The 19468-nt window shown below is 41.3% G+C and overlaps 1 protein-coding gene across 1 annotated transcript in view; it reads right to left on the bottom strand.

The window, feature by feature from the left end:
• Positions 1-14351, bottom strand: part of bach2b (BTB and CNC homology 1, basic leucine zipper transcription factor 2b) — an 83619-nt gene extending 69268 nt beyond the window's left edge. Inside the window, exon 1 of the mRNA XM_010882839.4 lies at positions 14059-14351. The gene's annotated coding sequence lies outside the window, so the exon portion shown is untranslated. The remainder of the gene's footprint in view (positions 1-14058) is intronic.
• Between the last annotated feature and the right edge of the window lie 5117 nt (positions 14352-19468).

The following is a 19468-nucleotide window of genomic DNA, read 5'->3' on the forward strand; positions in this document are numbered from 1 at the left end:
ACATCATTACTGTTAACACCAGCAGACCACTGGACAGCTCATCCATCTTTAATTCTCTGATTGGCAAACTCATCCTACTTGAATCTCTACGGGAGTTTCAAAAGGGTGTGGTTACTGGCACTGAGTTTGCCTGTGCTCCGCCCCTTCCTGGCCCCAGGAACCTCTTTCTCAAAGCTAAGTATTTTGATCTAATTCTGCAAATTGTTCTTAAGCAGAGTGAATATCCTTTTTTTAAGACTTTTTAGCACTGGTCCTGAGTGGAAATTTAACCCACAACCCTGGTGCTTCAACTCACCCTCTTCTGAAACCTCAACTAATTTTGTCCATCTGATGATGTGGCCTAACTGGAATAAAAAACGTGGCAATATGAACAAACATACAACCATTTAAATAACACAATGAAGGATCTCTCTGTTGGAACGTGAAAAATTGAACAAGCAAAATGCTGTTTTGTGTGATGGTTATTATAGCAGCTCAGAGACTCAGAGACAAAAGCTTCCAGAAGCAGCTTCTTCACAACAAATCTCAGTATCATTAGCTATGAAAATGTGAATCTCAAAACCTCTACAACATTCTGAGTGAGCTGCATGTTTTTATTGAGCTTTTTTTTTTTCTGGCATTTAATGCTTTTTTGGACAGAAACATGGTGTAATGTAGAGGAGAGAGTTTTTGCTGAAAAAGCAGGTTGAATTTGAAACCCACACTGCTGCAGTGTATTTGCACCACAGGCAGTGGCTCAGACCGTTAGATCGCCCTCAGCCATGACTTGTCTGAGGTGGGTATGTAAAAGTGCTCATTCTACTCTTTAAGCTTCGGTCAAAAATATGGGAATGAGACAAGCCGACAACATTATTAGGGTATGAGTAATGTGAAAAAAAGTGTTTTTTTCACTAGGCAGTTACCAAAACATCTTATGAGCTGCAATGTCATCAAATTCTTTCGACAAAAGCTCTTGCTACACCCATTTAATGTTGACATTTACCAAACGACGCATGAAAGAAATAGCCAATGAAACCGAGTCAGCTCATTAATCAATTCCATAACACCTGACGTTGTTGACCGTGCATCACAATCAATCTACTCAACCAAGGAAGTTGCTGGGAACTGCAAACGTGGCCACAGTGTGATGTAGTTCGCTGTACCTAAGATATCACTAAATGGATAGCAATCACCCGACGAATCACACTGATTTTGAAATAACCAGCATTTTAAGTAGATAAAGCAAGCTGCTCAAACATTCCAACACCCACAGAACATTACACTCAGAATAAACTGATGGACAGACCCTATTAAGCAAAAGTAGAGTATGTGCACAACGTGATTTGCAAGGAAAGAGTGTGCCATGCTAACCTAAAGGTGCATGCTAGGCATAAGGACTAATTTGCTTCCTCCCATTCACACAGACAGTGTGAGATGAAAAGGACGTATAGCTAATTGGTAATCCATCTAAACCCCACTGTAGCCTTTAGTTCCAGCGGCACTTTGGATCAGGATTCTTAAAAGTCTTATGGAAAAGAACAAATGCTGCAGTGGTCACAGGTACAATTTACAGCATGCTATATCACAGCACAATTAAGTGAATTACTATGTTAAATAATCAAAGGGGTTTCACTACAGCCATTTATGATTGCTGTATAAAATGTGTATTTGGTTGGTTGTCCTACATAGTTTAACAGCGGAACTACGACATTCATTTTAACTGTGCACTCATATTGATTTCTGAATGAGCACACAAGCAACCCCAGACATCATCTCTAACTTTGAAGCGGAGAGACACGATAACTTCAGCTCAATTTCAAATAAATACACATAATTCTAAGAAATGTCAGCAAAATCATTACCAGTCTGTAAAAGCACAGAAAATAAATACAATGTTTTGTTTTTGTTTTACATCAAATAAAAATAAATTGCAGTTATGTGTGATGTGTTTATTTGTTTATTTATTGTGACTATTCAAGATCTCAAATTAGTATATTTCATTGTACAAGGTTTTGGTGATTACAAAGTGAGAGTCGCCTTGTTTAGGTCCAATAACTGATGAGGACAAAATTTTACTACTAGTCCTGAATGCACAGTGCTATGTATGGCAAAACAAGGTGCCACTTATCGCTGGGCAAATACCATCCCTAGCGTGAAGCATGGTGGTGGGAGCATCATGCTATGGGGGTGCTTCCCAGCTGCAAGGACTGGGAGACTGGTAAGATTTGAGGGAAGATTGAACAAAGCAAATCACAAAGAGAACACAAGACCTAAAACTGAGGTGAGGGGAGACCTAAAGATTGCAGAAAACAGATGCTCTTATAACAAAGGTTTTTACTTTGTTATAAGAGTTTTTAAGGTATTGTGGGTATTGTGTACAGATTGATGGCTTTTATTTAATCAATTATACATTCAACCTATAAATCAACAAAATGTGGACCAGGTTAAGGACGCTTTCTGAAGCCCCTGTAGGTACAATAAAAAGGCAGTATGTCTGTGTTTTTCTGTGCCATAGACAAAGTTTTTACTTTTATATATGATTAACCCATAGATAAACAAAGCCTAGATGATTTATCTCCTACTCCTTTGGCAGTGATTTCACACATTACTATATTCATGGTATGCCTAAATACTTAAGAACTAGACTAATGCAATTGAAATATTCCACACTTTATTTTCATTATTTTGTCAATGTTAGTTTAAAGGGTGCATGTATAGGTCATGCCTATAAGTTGGTCAAATGCCTCCTGTGACAAAACAATTTAGAGTTGATCAGCAGGTGTGATGACTGTATATTATCCATCATACTTTATAGATCATTACAATATACAAAACCTATTAGATTAATGACAACATGAGGTCACATTAGGTCAATTGTCAAATTATTTGCCGTGCCAAAATATCAAACTGTCATAGTTACCAGCTGAAGTGCCAAGTTCGTCTGACAGTGTCTGAACAACTTAATGTTTGCGGTTTTAACAGGATTTCTATGGTTTTTTTTACGAGATGGTTTTGTGGATACAGGCTTTGCCCCACATTGTGATGCACTAGAAGCTGTTTACACACTGTCCATTGAATAAAACAGTTGAGACAGTTACTGACTAATATACGTAATCATCCGTAAACTACATTGGTCACAACCTACACTAACTGACCATTCACGGCCTTCCCTTAATGACACTGTGAGCTGGCGATTTGAACGGACAGACAAGTCAGGCCAAGCAAATGAACCTGTTTGTACTTACTGCTGAGCAGTGATCAGATAATTCCTGAGAACGCCTGAATGTCCAGAGCGAATGGCACACTCACTGTGTGGAGACTTAGACTGTGAAGTAGCACCTGAATGTAGTATGTAGTTTCTATACCATACTGGTCTTTCTCTTGTGATATGGCAGAATATGGGATGGCACAACAGAGTGACAAAAGGCCACGTTAGATATACTCAGCTATTACAGCTACCTTGCAAGTATCAAACACCAAGGTGGATTTTACTGAACCATACGTTCTTCTCCATTTCACAAGTATGTGCAACTACAAGGCAAGTCCACTGCTGTTACGACCAAATTGTAACTTTCTTTCTCCCACAACATTTAGGATATAGTGGATCTGTATAAAAAAGCTAATGAGGTTTGCCATCATGGGGCAGCTGAATGGTCTGTTCCAACTCTGCTTTTCTCCAATATAATACAGTTAAGTTGTGAAGAAATATGAAGAAAACGCATGTTGAAGGCACAATGAGCACCAGCGCCACACAAAGCCTCCCCCACCAGAGGCATCCATTTGTGCGCCAGGGAGAGGGAGAGGGGGAGAGAGAGAGAGAGAGAGAGAGAGAGCAGCCACCGCAAGGCAAATGCTGTTGATCTGGTTGAAAGCCAACTGCTTTACAGTATTTCAACAGGAAGTGGGCACTACGCCCCTGCTCCTCCACGCCCACCAGCTCCTCCACCCCTCCCTCCCTCCCTCCTCCTCCCAACCACCTGTGCGAGTCTCACAGGATGCTGAACCCCCAACCTCTCTCACGTCGCAAACATTAACAATGTCTACAGCTGCGCTTTACCCAAAAACCGCAATACCTTCATGCTTGTGCACTTTTCACTCGGCTGCCTCGGCGCTGATGATTTGAATTAAAATATTACTGTTTATTCTTTTAAATTGTACTGTTGCGGAAAAATGTGGACCGGTAGCTCGATGAACATTTCAAATGCTTCTCGATAAAGTGTTGAAATAAAACGTGCACACAGCAAATTCTCCTCTTCATCTTGAATAACTGCAGAGAGAAATCAATGAACAACCCGACACAATAAAAACAAACAAAGTTGCAGAAAGATGAATTATAGATAATCATTATCACATCCTCACTGTGGAGAAACAGGCTCATTATTTGTTCAGTGTTATTCATCCTCATCAGACACAGCTGTTGGAGCTCCACACAAACAAACCCTCACATACTCAGAGGGAATGTTTTGATTCCGACAAGCCGATCTGATGTGCAAACCAGTACAAATAAATCCATCTAGCAGGAATTGTGACCTTTGCCAGAGCCAGTGTTACCTCGAGAGTTCACAGTACTGGCAGGCTGACTCTGGCAGGCTGACTCTGGCAGGCTGACTCTTGGCCTGGCAGGCAGACGACAACAGCCTGCCACAGGGTCATCTTGGTTCTCCCTCTACCTCTCGCTCTCTCGCTTTCTTCCTTCCTCGCTAAAACAATGATCTCACTTGCCTTACCAAGAATCCGCAGATTGTTTTAAATACCTTCCACTCGAGTGCCTGACAGACTGTCGCTCCTTTTCCTATTGAGTAACGAGAAAACGGGGGAAAACAAAATGACCTTGGCAGGAAACATTGGGCCCTCTAGTGAGCCTGGGACTCAGGTTCATTCAGGCTCTTAACCAATATATATTTTTTAAATGACCAACAACAATGACCAAGCCCCTCGTAATTCAATAATGTAATATGAGAGGGGTGAAGAGGGAGAGAGCACACATGGAAAAAAGATTCACGGATTCACAGATGAAGTTGTTGTTGGCAGAAGTGTGAGGAATCTGATGATGAAACGGTTGGCCAAAAAGGAAGGAACACCTCAACACCTAATCCCACATCTCAGGTGAACTGGAGATCAGCGAAATCCTGACAGCACACCTTCATGGCCCACCAAGTCCAAAATGTCTCCCTCAAATTTGCACTTTCAGCATTCACAGCAGGGTAATAACGAAAACCAAAAGTGCCCCAATGCCCCCTGAGCCACGATGTGCTCTTTTGTAATGTTTTCCACTTCTTTTTGGATCATCCATGCATACTGAGAGTGCCGCTAGCCTCATAGAGCATGATGGTGACATGCAAAAACCTATATGACTCATGTGTGCCAGAAGAAGCCGCTAAATAAGGCGACTACCACCACCCGCCCTGACATATGTAGGTGCTGCGCAGAGACAGAGCTTAAATCGACTTAAAGCTCACAAATTAGCTTTCTGGCACACCCTTGTTGATGAGCTGTGTGTTTCTGCGCCACAACAATAAGTCCTGTAATGCTGAACGGCAGTAGAACAAAAGAGATTGTCGAAGACAAAAGACTAAGGATATGACCTCAAACTAGAGAGGAAGACAAGAGAACAGCATTCTTTTGTTTGAGATCGTGTCAGGCTGTGGCCTAACATAATCAGTTAGTCACACAGAGATGGAGGGTAATCACTGAAAATAGAGTAGCCCTGGATCACTCTTTTAAACGTACTGAGAAAAAAAATCTTAGCAGTGTAAAACAAGTAGCGACTATGAATGACTGATTAATATCCAGTGTCTGATAATGTAAATGAGCTATGTCCAAATAATGTTAATGGGATACTTTCAGATAATGTAAATGGAATGTCCAGCGAATGTATATGGGATACCTTCCGATAATGTAAATGCACTATGCCCATATAATGTAAATGCACTATGCCCATAGAATGTAAAGGAGCTATGTATAGATAATGTAAATTGTCTACTTTCAGGTAATGTAAATGGGCAATGTTCTGGTAATCTAAATGGGACCGTTGAGGCCCTTCGCTCCATTAGGAGCTGGAAGAGATAAATCAGGTACGTCACTGTTATTATCTGGTCCTGTAATGGGGGGTTGACTGGATGGGTTTGAGAGTGGCTGGTCATTTGGTCCGAGGGGCTCCGGTTCCCCTCCACATGTGACTCAGCAGCTGCAGAGGAAACCGCTGATGGGCGGGAGGGGATGACTCTAAATTTAACTGGGAGGAGATGACATATACCATCTATTGAGTTCCCTGTGAGGAGAAAACACATGTCAGTGTTCACTGTGTTAACCCATACTGTAGACACAAACACCTCCAGACCAAATCCTGTTTGCTCTCCGCTTCAAGTTGACAGCTAATGTGGCCTCGTGTAGCAGGTTTATTACATGCACTCACACGTGCACTGAGAGAGCAGAAAGTATACCCCCCCCCCAATCTAGGAATGCCGAGGAACAAGAACAAAAAAAAATGGGATATGTTGACTAAATTACTTCCATCTAAACACGTGGGGTCACTTGCTCTTGGGCCGTTCCCAGCTGTCGCCGTTAAAGTCTGACCGTGACTGCTGCTGTTGACGCAGTCAGACGCATCGGCGCGGCTGAGGCTCGTCGTGTGGCTCCTATGACGAAATGTTTTCCGTCACCTACGGCACCCAAGAGTTCGGATGCTTCAGGGGGAGGGGACCACACGGTTAAAATGGCCGCCGCCAACGGAACGCTGAGCTTTGAAAAGCCACGATTCACGTGTGAAGTCGATATCAATACACATCGACATGTGGAAATGAAAAAAAGTGGTTCCGTTCAAATTGGACTGGGCAGGAAAACCTACACTGGGGTTTTGAGATCCATTCAGGAAGCACGCTGGGTATTTCAATAACATCGATGTACAAAGATAATCGGTTGTCTGAGCTGACAGGAGGACCAGTAAGTCCTTCTGCATTATTTTCACACCAATGTCCCGCGACAAGAGCTGTTCATTAACCTCCTTTGTGACACTTGATTCTTGGCCTCTATTCTAGTGTCTCTCAGCAGAGAGAACACTCCTGCGCTGGTCATTTTTGTACGCCGGGTGGACCATGTCCAAACTGCAGCTGTGCTGGCTTTACCACCCTTGCCTCTCACACCGATTCAACACTCGCTATGCTTCATTCAGGAAACCCGACAACAAGGACACCTGCAAGAACACAGTTGAGCCGGGCGACCGTCAGGGGAAAATGTTTTGGTGTGATCCAAAAGGCATTTGAAACCCCTCCCCTTGAACGTTTCACCACACTGGACGGTCACAAATTCACACCTTCTACAGCCTCGCACCCTGCTGTTGTTTTCACTTAAGCCCAATTACCACCAGCTGTAACCAACCTAGTTTGCTGAAATCCGTTTTGCACAATTAAAAAGTAACAGATGACCCCCCCCCCGCGCCGGATGAGTTCCTTATAAACATTAAGTGAAAGGTCAATCGAGGCCCAACCCCTCATAAGGTCAGAGGCCACATCACGGGTTTCTGAGGGGATGGCGTCAGTCGCTCCAAACCTGGCAATAAATACAACAGATCATCACAGACAGTGCAAAGACACTGTGGACGGGGTGATTTAGGAGTCTTGGTAATCTCTCGCAGGCAGTATGAAAACTCCCAACAAAACAGAGCAATCAGTATATTGCCTGTAGCGTTCTGTACGTGATAGATTTTTGGCATGTTGTCTCTGCACTCAGGGAAGGGAAAACAGCAAGGGGCAGGGAAGGCTGTCGCATGGCGGGCTTTGAGAAACCATAGACGGAGATGGGTTTGGTGTGATGATGCAGACTGATTTCACATGATGAGTGATAATGGCAATAAGCACTGCTGCCCCAGACAGTGACAGGAGAGAAATGATTTACCCGGGACAGAGATAAAGAATGAGAGTGCAAAAAGAGATAAAGCGACAACCGAAAAGAGCGAGAGAGCGAAGGAGAGGAAAGGAAAAAAGGACTGCCCCTGCTCTGAGCTGTAGGATCTTAGCTTTCTCCCAGCGGTGCTGTGCCTCTATGGCTCACACTGGCTGGAGCCCATTCAAACATGCCTTTGTGCTGACGTGGGAAAACTATGGAACATGTTTTTTTCTACTTAAGGCTGTGATTGGAGACGTTGAGTTCTCACTGGTAGGGGTTTCTCCAATATCTGGAGGGATGCAAACTATCCCTTATGATGCCAAAAACAAAGACCCATGAGCCAAAACCTGCTCGGGACAGATTCATGTTATTTCCTGTTTGTCCTTAGAATATTAAAAAAATATATATATTTGTTTCCCCACAGACTATCCCTTTCCCAAAGGTGTAAAATTTAACTCAACACTAGGTACCAAAATGAGGTCAAAAATTATAAATAATAGTTCTAATAAACATTGTGAGATTTCATGAATCATTAACTTGGCATGCTCACTCAGTTTAACTATAACAAGTCTGTTGTTTATTTTAACCACATGACATGGAAATACATTGACATTGTACAGTGCTAGCATGAGCAGCATAAGACCCAATTGTAGTGGTTATGCTTGATAACCACAACTGAATGGAAACATTTGTGAAAAAAGGGAAATGATGGATTACAAATAATATCGGTAAATACAGTATTTACATATATATTTATATATTATGCATGCATAATCCATATTAGGGATTCACCAATACGCTTTTTTGGGCCGATATCGATTGCTGATTGTTTTTTCTACTGGACTGGCAGAACACATGTCGATAGAGATCACAGCCCGATACAGTTGTTTGTTTAGTGACCTGTTGTTTTAAAAAACAAGATGGTATCATCTTGATTTTTATAAAAGGATGGGGTGCGCGGATGGAGCAATTTGCAAGAATAACACAACATTAAAGATTGAAATCACACATTGAAGCAATACATATCCTAAATATTTCAGAATATTTAGTTAGCAATTCATGTTCAAGCAATGAAAAATGCATAAATATTCTAATAGTTTGTATGATCTTAGTGTTGTTTTAAATAATGTGCATGTGAGACAACCAGTAGGCCTACACAATAATTTTTTTTCTCTGCTTACTGCAAACAAAGCTGTGGCAGATGGAATGTTCTACATGTTGGCAATATTAAAAATATACTTTTCAACAATTTACAATCTACCACAACTGTTTTTTCAGATTCTTATGTCTTATTTCTTGTGTTGGCAAGAAGGGTTTTTCGAAAGAGACGGCTTGTGGCTAAACCTTTGAAAAGCAATGTTATCAGGTCAATTCTGTTTAAAATAAAGTATAGTGTATGTTAAAACTATTATCCAACGTGTAACATACATATACTTAATACTTGTAAATACGTGTACATTTTCTGCCCTCTTTTATTTGCACTTCTAGTCAGATGCCATCGGCATATCGTTGTAGGGCACTTACTTGTTCAATGACAAAGTTGAATCTAATCTAAAAAAAAACTAGTGTGCGATCATAACGTAAACGGGAAGATGTGTGTTACATAAAAAAGTGTTGCATAATGGCATTCTGTGATTATCATTATAATGACCAGTTACTTTTTACGCGTCTGGATTTAGTCTGAAAGCTGCCTACTTAATCCTACATTAAAATTGACTACAATCTTACATTGTTAGTATTGCGAAACATCTAACTTCAGACAGCAAATTTATATCGGGACATAGTTCATTAGGTGTTGGTTATGATTGATTTACGGGTTGAGAATAGATTAAATATGTTGTAGTCAATATATGGCGTACATTGAAGTAAAACATTTATCAGTATATCAAGCTATTTTTATTTGGTTGAAATAACTACGAATATTTCATCATACGTTCACTAGTCATGTTCATAAACCATATATACCGGGAAGCAAATATGATTTCCTTAATTGTTTGGATAGGATGAATATGTAATGTAGTAATGCACTGGAAAAGCCGCTCAAACATCATAGCTACATAATTTCAATATATCTCCGTATCTGTACATTTTCGCCCTTTGTTATGGGCTCCACACTGTTATTGCTGGGGTTTGTATGTTGTTATTTATTAGGTTAATTTCAAAAATATATGGTAAATTGTAACTACCACAAATAGTTTGAGCCATATAGTGAATAATCCATTTGGCATCATGACCTGCACGTCCGCTTCGCTGCAGGTTATGCATGACAGCTGCGTAGCAGGTTGTTCGTTCTACCCAGCAACCATGAAAATTGGAAATGAGCCAATTGCCAATCGTCTGTTTTAAGCGAAAACCGTCCGATTCCGATTACTGGCGAATTGTTCGATGCATTCGTGCATCTGTAATATATAGCCTAAACATATTTATAGCCTATATATAGGCTATAAATATATTACAGTAGGTAATACAAGTAACTGAAGCTTCAAATTTGGCATAATTACATGTTGTTGGAATCTTGTATCCAAAAGCATAAACACCTTATCAAGATGTTTTAACCAGATCAAAACAGACTACCACTGACTCCGCTCCAAACGACTCACCGTAAACAGTGATTCAAATTATAAATCCAGATTAAATAGAAAGGTGAAGCATTATGGCGTCAAATAGACGACAAATGTCACATGTGCACTGTATTATTAATGTGAGAAACAGCAACTAGCAAGCATATAGTCTACACAGAGAGAGGAAATAGTTAGACTCAAGAGGAGAACATTTACTTGAGAGCATGCACCGCCAGTATACCACGAGTCTCTGTGCCACTATTCAAGAACAGACCAGCTAGAATGAATTGACTCTGACTGCCGGAGAAGAGTTACCATTTTGATTCCAATCAAATCCAAGATGTTGTCCTAGATGCCTTGTACAAATTGAAGTTTCTCTAATCTCCTCATTATCATTCTGGAACTAGGTATAAAGTACCCCATCGCTGGGGTACCATCGTACCCCCAAAACAAGTTTGCTGTAAAAATCATTTTCTACAATATTAGTTAAAGAGCCATTCATGTTATGTTTGGAAGTTACATTTGAGATCGCCTAAACATATGAAACAAGGTTAGTTTGGCACTTTATGTTTGAGATCTCTCCCAGCACAAACATACCTGATGTAGCTCACGAAGGACTTGATAAAGAGCTGATCATTTGAATCAGGTGTGACGGAGCAGGGAGAGATCTAAAACATGCAGGGCAGGGGTTGAGAAACACTGCGACTAGCTTGAACGGTTAAAGAGATACTATTAGCTAGAGGATTAGTTAATTACAGTTGTGCAAATTACAATCATTAAAATAGTCATAGTCCACACACATTTAAGGGATAGCATGCAAATTACGCAAATTAATATAGTCAAAGTCGATAGTCAAACATTTGTGAATTTCTGAGTGGGAAAGCCTAAACTTGAGGTAGCAATGTTGTTTTTATCACGCTAGCTTGAATAGTTGAAGATATACTCTTCTACGGTTAATTATCACAAATTATGTAAATTATTGAGAAGATGAGATGAGATGTAAATTGGGCCAATACAGTCATGGTCGATAACACACAGACGTTCATTTTAAGTTGGTATAGTGAATACATGTGAAACAAAACTGGTTTGGTCTCTCTAACTTTAAGGGTTCAGTAGATACTGTTTAGGGTTAATTAATTATAATTATGCAAACTAGACTAATTAATATAGTCAGAGTCGAATATGTTTCAGTTACGATAGCCAACTAAGTGAGAGAAAGTTGATTTGGACACTAGGTTAACACTGAAACTGTTCCAGAGATGTTTAGGGTTAATAAACATTATGCCAATTCTGCTAATTGAAATAATATATTGTTTATAAACATTCAATATAATTTCAAGTCAGTATAGCCATAAAGGTTTAAAGTTGGTATTATAGCTAGACTGGTCAAAAAACATGACCATTTCAGATTGAAACCCCCGTATTGCTGTGGCTCTTATTTAAACCCATGCACCTTAGAAACACATATTTATTAATTAAAAAGTAAACAAAGAAAAATTCAGAATACAATCAACTCAAGATGGACCAAACCCAACATTTTAACAGTGGTTCAAACCGGATTGATTGTTATAAGTGTAGGAGGAGATACATATAGCTATAATATTTGGTTCAATTAATTCAAGCATTTGGTTCTATTTCTCCGATTTAAATGCATTGGGAGCTTGTGTAAATATTGTTATAGTTACAAAATCTGTAATTAATATCAAAACCACTCTTCCAGCAACCCAGGTTCCGGAAGTCTGGATATTTACAAGTGATTTCATGTGAAAAGCTTCTATTTTTTAGGCTCTAGAGTGGGCTTAATAATTAAAATATTAATAACAGTGTAAGAGAAATATGAAGTCGTGCCTTGCCTTTAACAAGCACACTTAGATCGTTTAGAATTCTGTCCTGCGGTTCAAATCATGAATCATCATTTACAATATTTTAAACGCGCACTATAAGCCAGTTGTGATACCATGGCGTCAGCAGCTCGGTTCTACTGCTCTAGACAAAGGAATGTCTTGGAACGTATTGTCATTCCAGCATAAAGTGCTGTATCACTGCATTAAAATGTAAGCACATTTCGAAACAAAAACTCTTATTCTTTTTAGACACCTTGTCATTGTGAACAGCGTATTGTAGATTTAAAAAAATCACGAGTGTTTGTTCGTAATATTATTGTCATCTTATAAGCCTAGAAATAGCCAGCGCATCGCAATTCCAGGGCGCTGAGAGAACACACTGTGATGACACGTTCTTATTACTGTAGCATCGCGCAGCGAACGAGGTCGCCTTTGTACAGGTTAGCGCAGCTTTCCGTTGGTGAATAAGACCAGGACAAAGACGCCAAATCACTGCACAATAAAAATCACTCGTCGCAATCAAAAACAAAACGCAAAAAATAAAATGATTTATAATAAGCAAAAAAAATATATAGATTTATTATAGTGGGTCTATAGAAAATGCTGTTGTAGGCTTAATACTTAATGGCATTAATGCAGTGAAGGATGACAAAGCAACGTCCGTGCTTATGAGCTGCTTTTGTTTAAAGCTGTTCAATACACCTCGCTTCTCAGGTTAAACTGCTGTAGGCTATGTACAGTTGTAGACACAAACAAACTTGAGTTATGCTGGACTATGTAAATATACAGCGGGGGATCACGTTCCCCCTGATTCATTCCGTATGTGTTCTGGTTCTTTAAACCGTGGACTGCCACTCCGGCTTTCAAACCGATTGCATTAGCGACTGAACCAAATAAATCCCGCAGTCCTTACAAAGCGAATATTTGGGCTGATTTTATGTAGATTAATGGGGAGATTGTAGTGGAATGGCAAGCTTTACGTCGGCCAAGTGCACAGTCCAACAAATTGCCTTAACTACTCTTAACCAGCACGGCGGTGTTCAATATGTGAGAGCATTTTGTGTGTGAGCAGATTGATTTTTTTCGAGCAATTCCGTTCGTTGCTGGATACTATTAGTAAAGAACATAACCATGTCCTTCTATGCATCTAAATAAAACGGGCAATTTTTTTGTGCATCCAGTAATATTCAGAGCAGTGCTTGCGTGTTAACTAATTTTAAATTGAATTGCGTTGCACATTTCCCAACCAGTGCAAGTTCATTCACGAATGCCACGCAGTGAACGAAGGCGGGAATTCAGATTGGGGGTTGCCTTTCGCGATGGCCCCCTTAATCGTCCAGAGCGTTTGCAAGTGACAGCTCCTATTCTCTCAGAGACAAGAGCCATGGCTGACCCCGACACTCACTCCGTCGCGCCTTCTCCGGGATAGCAATGCATCCTCTAGCAGTTGCAACACAACTGAAATCGGAGGGAAGAGCGCACCAGACTGACTCAGATCATAACAGGATGTGGCTGCCTTACGTTACACTCCCAAATCGAGTAATCACACCCCAAATAGCTACCACCAAATAAAAAAAAGGTACGAAGTCAAGCCTAAAAGTTTGTCGCACCTATTATTTTGGATAGGTTTTAGTAGCTACGAACTCCGTCCCACTCAACATACGTAAATTAATAACTTAATTCGCCGTTACAACCGTGCTGTCTGTATTCGAGTACTGCACAATAATTCAACAATTAAGCCGTCAGGTAACACATTTCAGCAAATTCGTACAGATATGCATGCAGCTCACCTTTTAACTTTCGCTTTTTTTTCTTGTAATCCAGCCCTTTTGTCCGTTTACCAAATATTGTTTTTTTTCACATGATGACTTCCTTGCAGCTTCCTAAAGCCCCCAGTGCAGGGAAAAAAACATCTGCTTTACACTATTCGTTTATTTATATAAAAATGAAGTTTTGGTTCTAAAATTATTTGCTGCTAAGTGTTGTTGTTCTTCAGCAAAAGTCAGTGTGTGTGATGATCCCGTGCAGCGTGCCGCTCCGTCTCCGCTGTTTGTTACACTCGAATGGAACGCTTACTCCCAATCGCTACATTGTTGACATTCGGCCACTGACGTCATTCTACCCCTCATTCACAACATTACGCGGTGCAAATTGCGTTGGGGCCACTGGTAGTAGCCGCGTACTCAAAAGAATGTCCGTAGCTGGCGTTTGTGAATAGCCCTTATGAGCACACGAAGCCCGCGACCATCCATCTGTTCAGCAGCCCCAGTCTCTATGAGCTGTTTAACATTTCCATGACTAATGAAATGTAAGCTACAAAGCATTTAAGGAACATGACCAACACTGCAAGAATGGGCACTAGTTAACGTTTATGCTGTAATACACGTGGCTTTTAAAGACACTGAAATACATTGATATTTCAATACGTAGACGTACAAACATAAAACTTGAAACAAATGAACTTCCCCCTTCATGTGAGACTGAAGCTTTACGTTGCTTAATTTGCATAACTAGGGTAACTACTTCTCAGTCCTGGCTTGTGGAATAAATATTCCTTCTAATATCAAAACCAATATACAGACAGTAACCTTTTTAATAAAATTAATTCCTTTAGCAGACACTTTTCTCCAAATTTACAGGGGCGTTCTACTTTTTTGTACTGGCCCAGTGTGAGAATCAAACCCACAACCCCAATGTTGCATGTGCAATGCCCTACCAACTGAAGAACCACTGTCAGTGCTTTATTACCAATGAGAATTGTGAAATCATGGTACTGGTAAAAAAAAAATCTTCTAGTCAGCATAAATTCTTACCAGAGTCTGTGCAGATCTTGGCCTTGTAAATCCATATAACTAAGAAGCAGTCAAGCCATGGATTGAAGCTGGAGGTAGAAAACATTTGGTATTTCACGCAGACAGGCACGTTTCGCTCTGGATGAGACCACGTACCATTTGTACCACACATCTTTGGCCGGACATAAAGTATCTTCATTTCTAATGTTAGATTCCTCCCCAGGGAAACATGCATGTCACTGTAAAAGATCACGTCGCCAAGGATTCCCTTTTTTATCCCAAAATATTCGGTTCACTCAATCAGCGTTCTGCAGGGGCACTCGAAGAGTGCTGTCACAACTCATGTTGCTGCCCAGACATGTCTTAATAATGGCTCCGACACAAAAACACTGTCAACAAACAGGCATTTGTTTATGCAACAACAAAGCAATATGGGGAAACAAAACAATGGTTCACAAGTGACATGACTTACCGTTGAAACAAAAGAAAACAAGCTAAAAAGACACCACTCAGGAAGGTGTTCAGGGGCTGTGGGATATTTCCCAACATTTTCAGCTGCAGAGCATCACAAACAATGAAACATCTTCTGAGGGATATCTCCAGTAATGACTAAGGATTGCTTAGAAATGGGATAGTTCAGCTCACTCCCACGGGCAAAGACTATTGATTACATGTAGGCAGGATCATAGCAGCCTTTTGCCATGCTTGCAATGTCATGCTATGTAGAGAGCACTACATTAAAGTAGCTTAAACGAAGTGCTACACTCCATGTCGACCATGGCAAATTCAAGGGATGGCTTCGGCTTGAACAGTTAAGGCCTAGATCCACCACTACCGCTGTTTATTAGCCCAGTGTCATTATATGAAGCAACATACATACAGGACATTGTTTGTCCTCTTCTTCCTGGATGAACAATGTCAGTCTTTTGTGCCTCTAGCCTTGACGAGCAATGTTTCTGAGTCAGGTAGTCAGAGTGATGGATACAAGAATTTTTTTATTTTATATTCAATTGGCATCGAGCATTAAAGTTAAAACCTACAATTGACATAATGAACAATGCATAACATAAGGTAAGAGTGTCCTGTTAATGTCACAGCAACAGCAAAACTGAACGTACCCAGGTTAAAGAGCTGAACAGAGTAAAGTGGGACATTTTGTGTGGAGAAAGCAGGAACATCCATGAAGGAGAGTTTTGTGAAGCCAGAGACACACTGCTCGACAATCCTGAACTAATCCTGCAGATTAGTGAAGACATTCATATTCATATTGATCCACAGAAACCTTCAGAACATCTGAAGCTTTTAAAACCCATCCAAATGGTTAAGCTGGGCTTGGGGCCTCTTTAGCGTGTTCCATATCATAGAACAGACAGACAGGCATTTCTCACTCTTTTGTCTCATGTCACAGAACTGACAGACAGACCGGCATTTCTCACTCTTTTGTCTCATGTCACAGAACTGACAGACAGACCGGCATTTCTCACTCTTTTGCCTCATGTCACAGAACTGACAGACAGGCACGTCTCACTCTTTTGTCTCATATCATAGGACTGACAGACCGATACGGCTCACTCTTACAGTACTCCCCAAGTCAATCTATTACCCTTGCTAAGAATGCTGAAAGTGCAAGATAATTACATTATAAATGCACACACACAAACGCATGCACGCACGGGGCATTTCTGCACTCAATGAACTCTTTCTGGGGCATTTTAACCAGGCCATCCTGGCGGAAGGGGGTGGGTTTGGATGAAGTGGGTGAGACAGGGGTGAGGAGACCACAGTGGGCATGGCAAATCTTGGGTTTCCCACCCAAACTGCAGACAAACATTGTGGTTTTATGTCAGGAAGTCCAATTAGAGCAAATACAAACGGCATGTTCAGTGTCTGACGCTCAAGCAAGACATTCGAGGTCTGGTGGGAAACTACAGAAAGGTCTGAGTCAACTCCCCCAGAGAGCAGAAGGAAAGCTGACGAACCATGAGCTTTCAGTTGTGAGGACAAGGCAGTTGCACAGATTGCTCAACAGGGAGGAATGTTGTTTTTGTGTTGAGTTGCAAAAACAATAGACAGTCATCCATTATGAGGAAACAATTTCCACAAACTGGTGCTCAGCATGGATACAATGCTGCTAAATCTTTAAAAGCATATTTAAGCTTTTCTTTGGGACAGTCCCAGTATTATGTTGAATATGTAGATTAGCTGAGGTATTTCAGATCAATCCAGACAGACCACACAGGAGTTTTAGATCTGAAATTGGGGAGGTTCTCCTTGCACAAATGCCACCCATTTAAATACCTGGAGAGATGCAATAGATACAAAATCTAATGTCTTGTTTATCAATAACAAGCAGAACATACACTTTGTGTATACAGTAATTTACATGGTGTATATGTAAGATTTACTGTATACACTACTGCAGTTCAAGCATAGCTGACAAGTATAATCCTGCATTTTGCCCAAATGAGTGACTCAAACCTAAAGTGTTCGCAATAAAAACAAAAACAAAAACCCTGCACAAACCCGAGAGACGACTCGGTCAGAGTCACGAGCGCAGATGGATGACTCATTTCAAAGTGATTTAGTCGGGTTTTGTGGTAGGAGCGATAGGACTTTGAGCCAGAAAACATCCATGAATTTGCCGGCTAAGGAGCGCGGCAAGCCTAGACAGAGGCTCCGAGATGTAAATTCAGCCTTGTTGTCAACCAGCAGCCAGCATGACACCCAAAGCAAAATACCTTGATTACGTCAATTACTTCAGCTAACAGTGCCTGGGGGAATGCTCTAACCGCCATTCATAACAAAGCTTGCCACAGACCAACTTCTCAGGATCAGGTTACCGTCAGGACAGGTAACACTTAGTATACACCGCACATACTCACACAATAACACATTTGCCTTAACATCCTACTAAAGACGTTTTTTGGATGCAAAAATATCTTCCCATTTCCCTAATGCAATAATCTTAACCCTAACGCAGAACACACTAACCCTAAACTCAAACCCAACCTCCCTTTTTTCTGACTTATTTAACTACACTCGTGTATGTTACATTGCAGCTATAACTGACATTTTGGTAAGACAGAATGAAGGAATTACGACCTATGCCCGTGCATTCCCAACAACCCTGACTGTTAGTTGCGAACTTTCTTTACCTGACACAGAACGGCCTGTCTAAAATACCCTAGACACCCCATACTGCATATGAAAGTGAGGACTAGCAAACTGCCGGGACGTCTTTCAATTTTACACGGGTTCCTGTTGTCATGAGGAATTCTTGCGCGGTCCACCGGTCCTCACAAGAATAGTAACGTGTGTATGCAGCTGCACTCCTTTCGTTTTTCCATATAACTGCTGTTTAACTGGTTAAAATGCTCCAGGTCAGTTCCTGCCTCAGGCCTGCTTGTCTGGCAGTTGGAGCTGTTATTCATTTTTTCACTTTCTGATGGAAAGATGAAAGCCAGATATTGCACGGCTGACAGGTTGTTATTTTTAATGCTTGTCAAGTGTGGACAAGTGTTTGTATGTGTGTGTGCGTGGTGAAGCCAGGGTGGCAAGGTTCAAACCAACACAAAACCAACGCCAAACCAATTCCGTTGGCACATAAGCACCACCCTCAGTCACCCACATATCGTATATACAAATCCAGTCGCACACTAACAGAGCTTTGTGTACTGCCAAATTTAGCCTCTGTTCTGGCCAGCCAGGGAGGGAGGAGCAGAAACGGGGATGTTTGAACGGCTGCCAGTTCCACCTGGAGGTCTCGGACCAGATAACCAGGTGAGGGTATAACTGTCACATTTTCAGTGGTTGACGATGCACAGTTGCTTTTTAATAAGTCATAGTGGGCCCGGAGAGTGAGGTAAACGAGATCTGTTTGGTCTAGACCGTGTTCAGACTCAGGGAAGTTGTTGCATTGGCTGTTTACATGGGAAGCAGACCTCTCTGCTCTGTGCTTTAAGCTGCTTGCGGTGTGGCTAAACAGGTGAAATCCTTTAAGATGGACCACTAGGGCGTTGGAGACGGTGCCTGTCGAGTGACAGATGGAGAAAAACAAACGCAGAGCGATTGGAGTGTGTGAGATGAGTCATCACATTTCAAGCCCCCCCCCCCCACGCTATCTGCGTGCCTATCGCAATAAGAAACACATCCGCTCCTCTGAAGGCCTTCGTCACCACAGGCGCATTTCTGCAATTACCTGCCATCAGTCACATGGGGCTGTAATAACCGCCTGTCAAACTGTCCTGCTCCCTCCACAGCCATGGCTGCAGCACGCTGCTATACGCCGCCCTTTCTCTGTCACATACAGCGCCTTCGGGAAGTATTCAACGCCTGACGCTTTCCACACTCTCTGGTTCACGTTGAGCTTGCGTGTCACTACGCCAATGTCATAGAACTTTGAGAATGT

The sequence above is a fragment of the Esox lucius genome, chromosome 18, assembly GCF_011004845.1.
Source record: "Esox lucius isolate fEsoLuc1 chromosome 18, fEsoLuc1.pri, whole genome shotgun sequence".
NCBI lineage: Eukaryota > Metazoa > Chordata > Actinopteri > Esociformes > Esocidae > Esox > Esox lucius.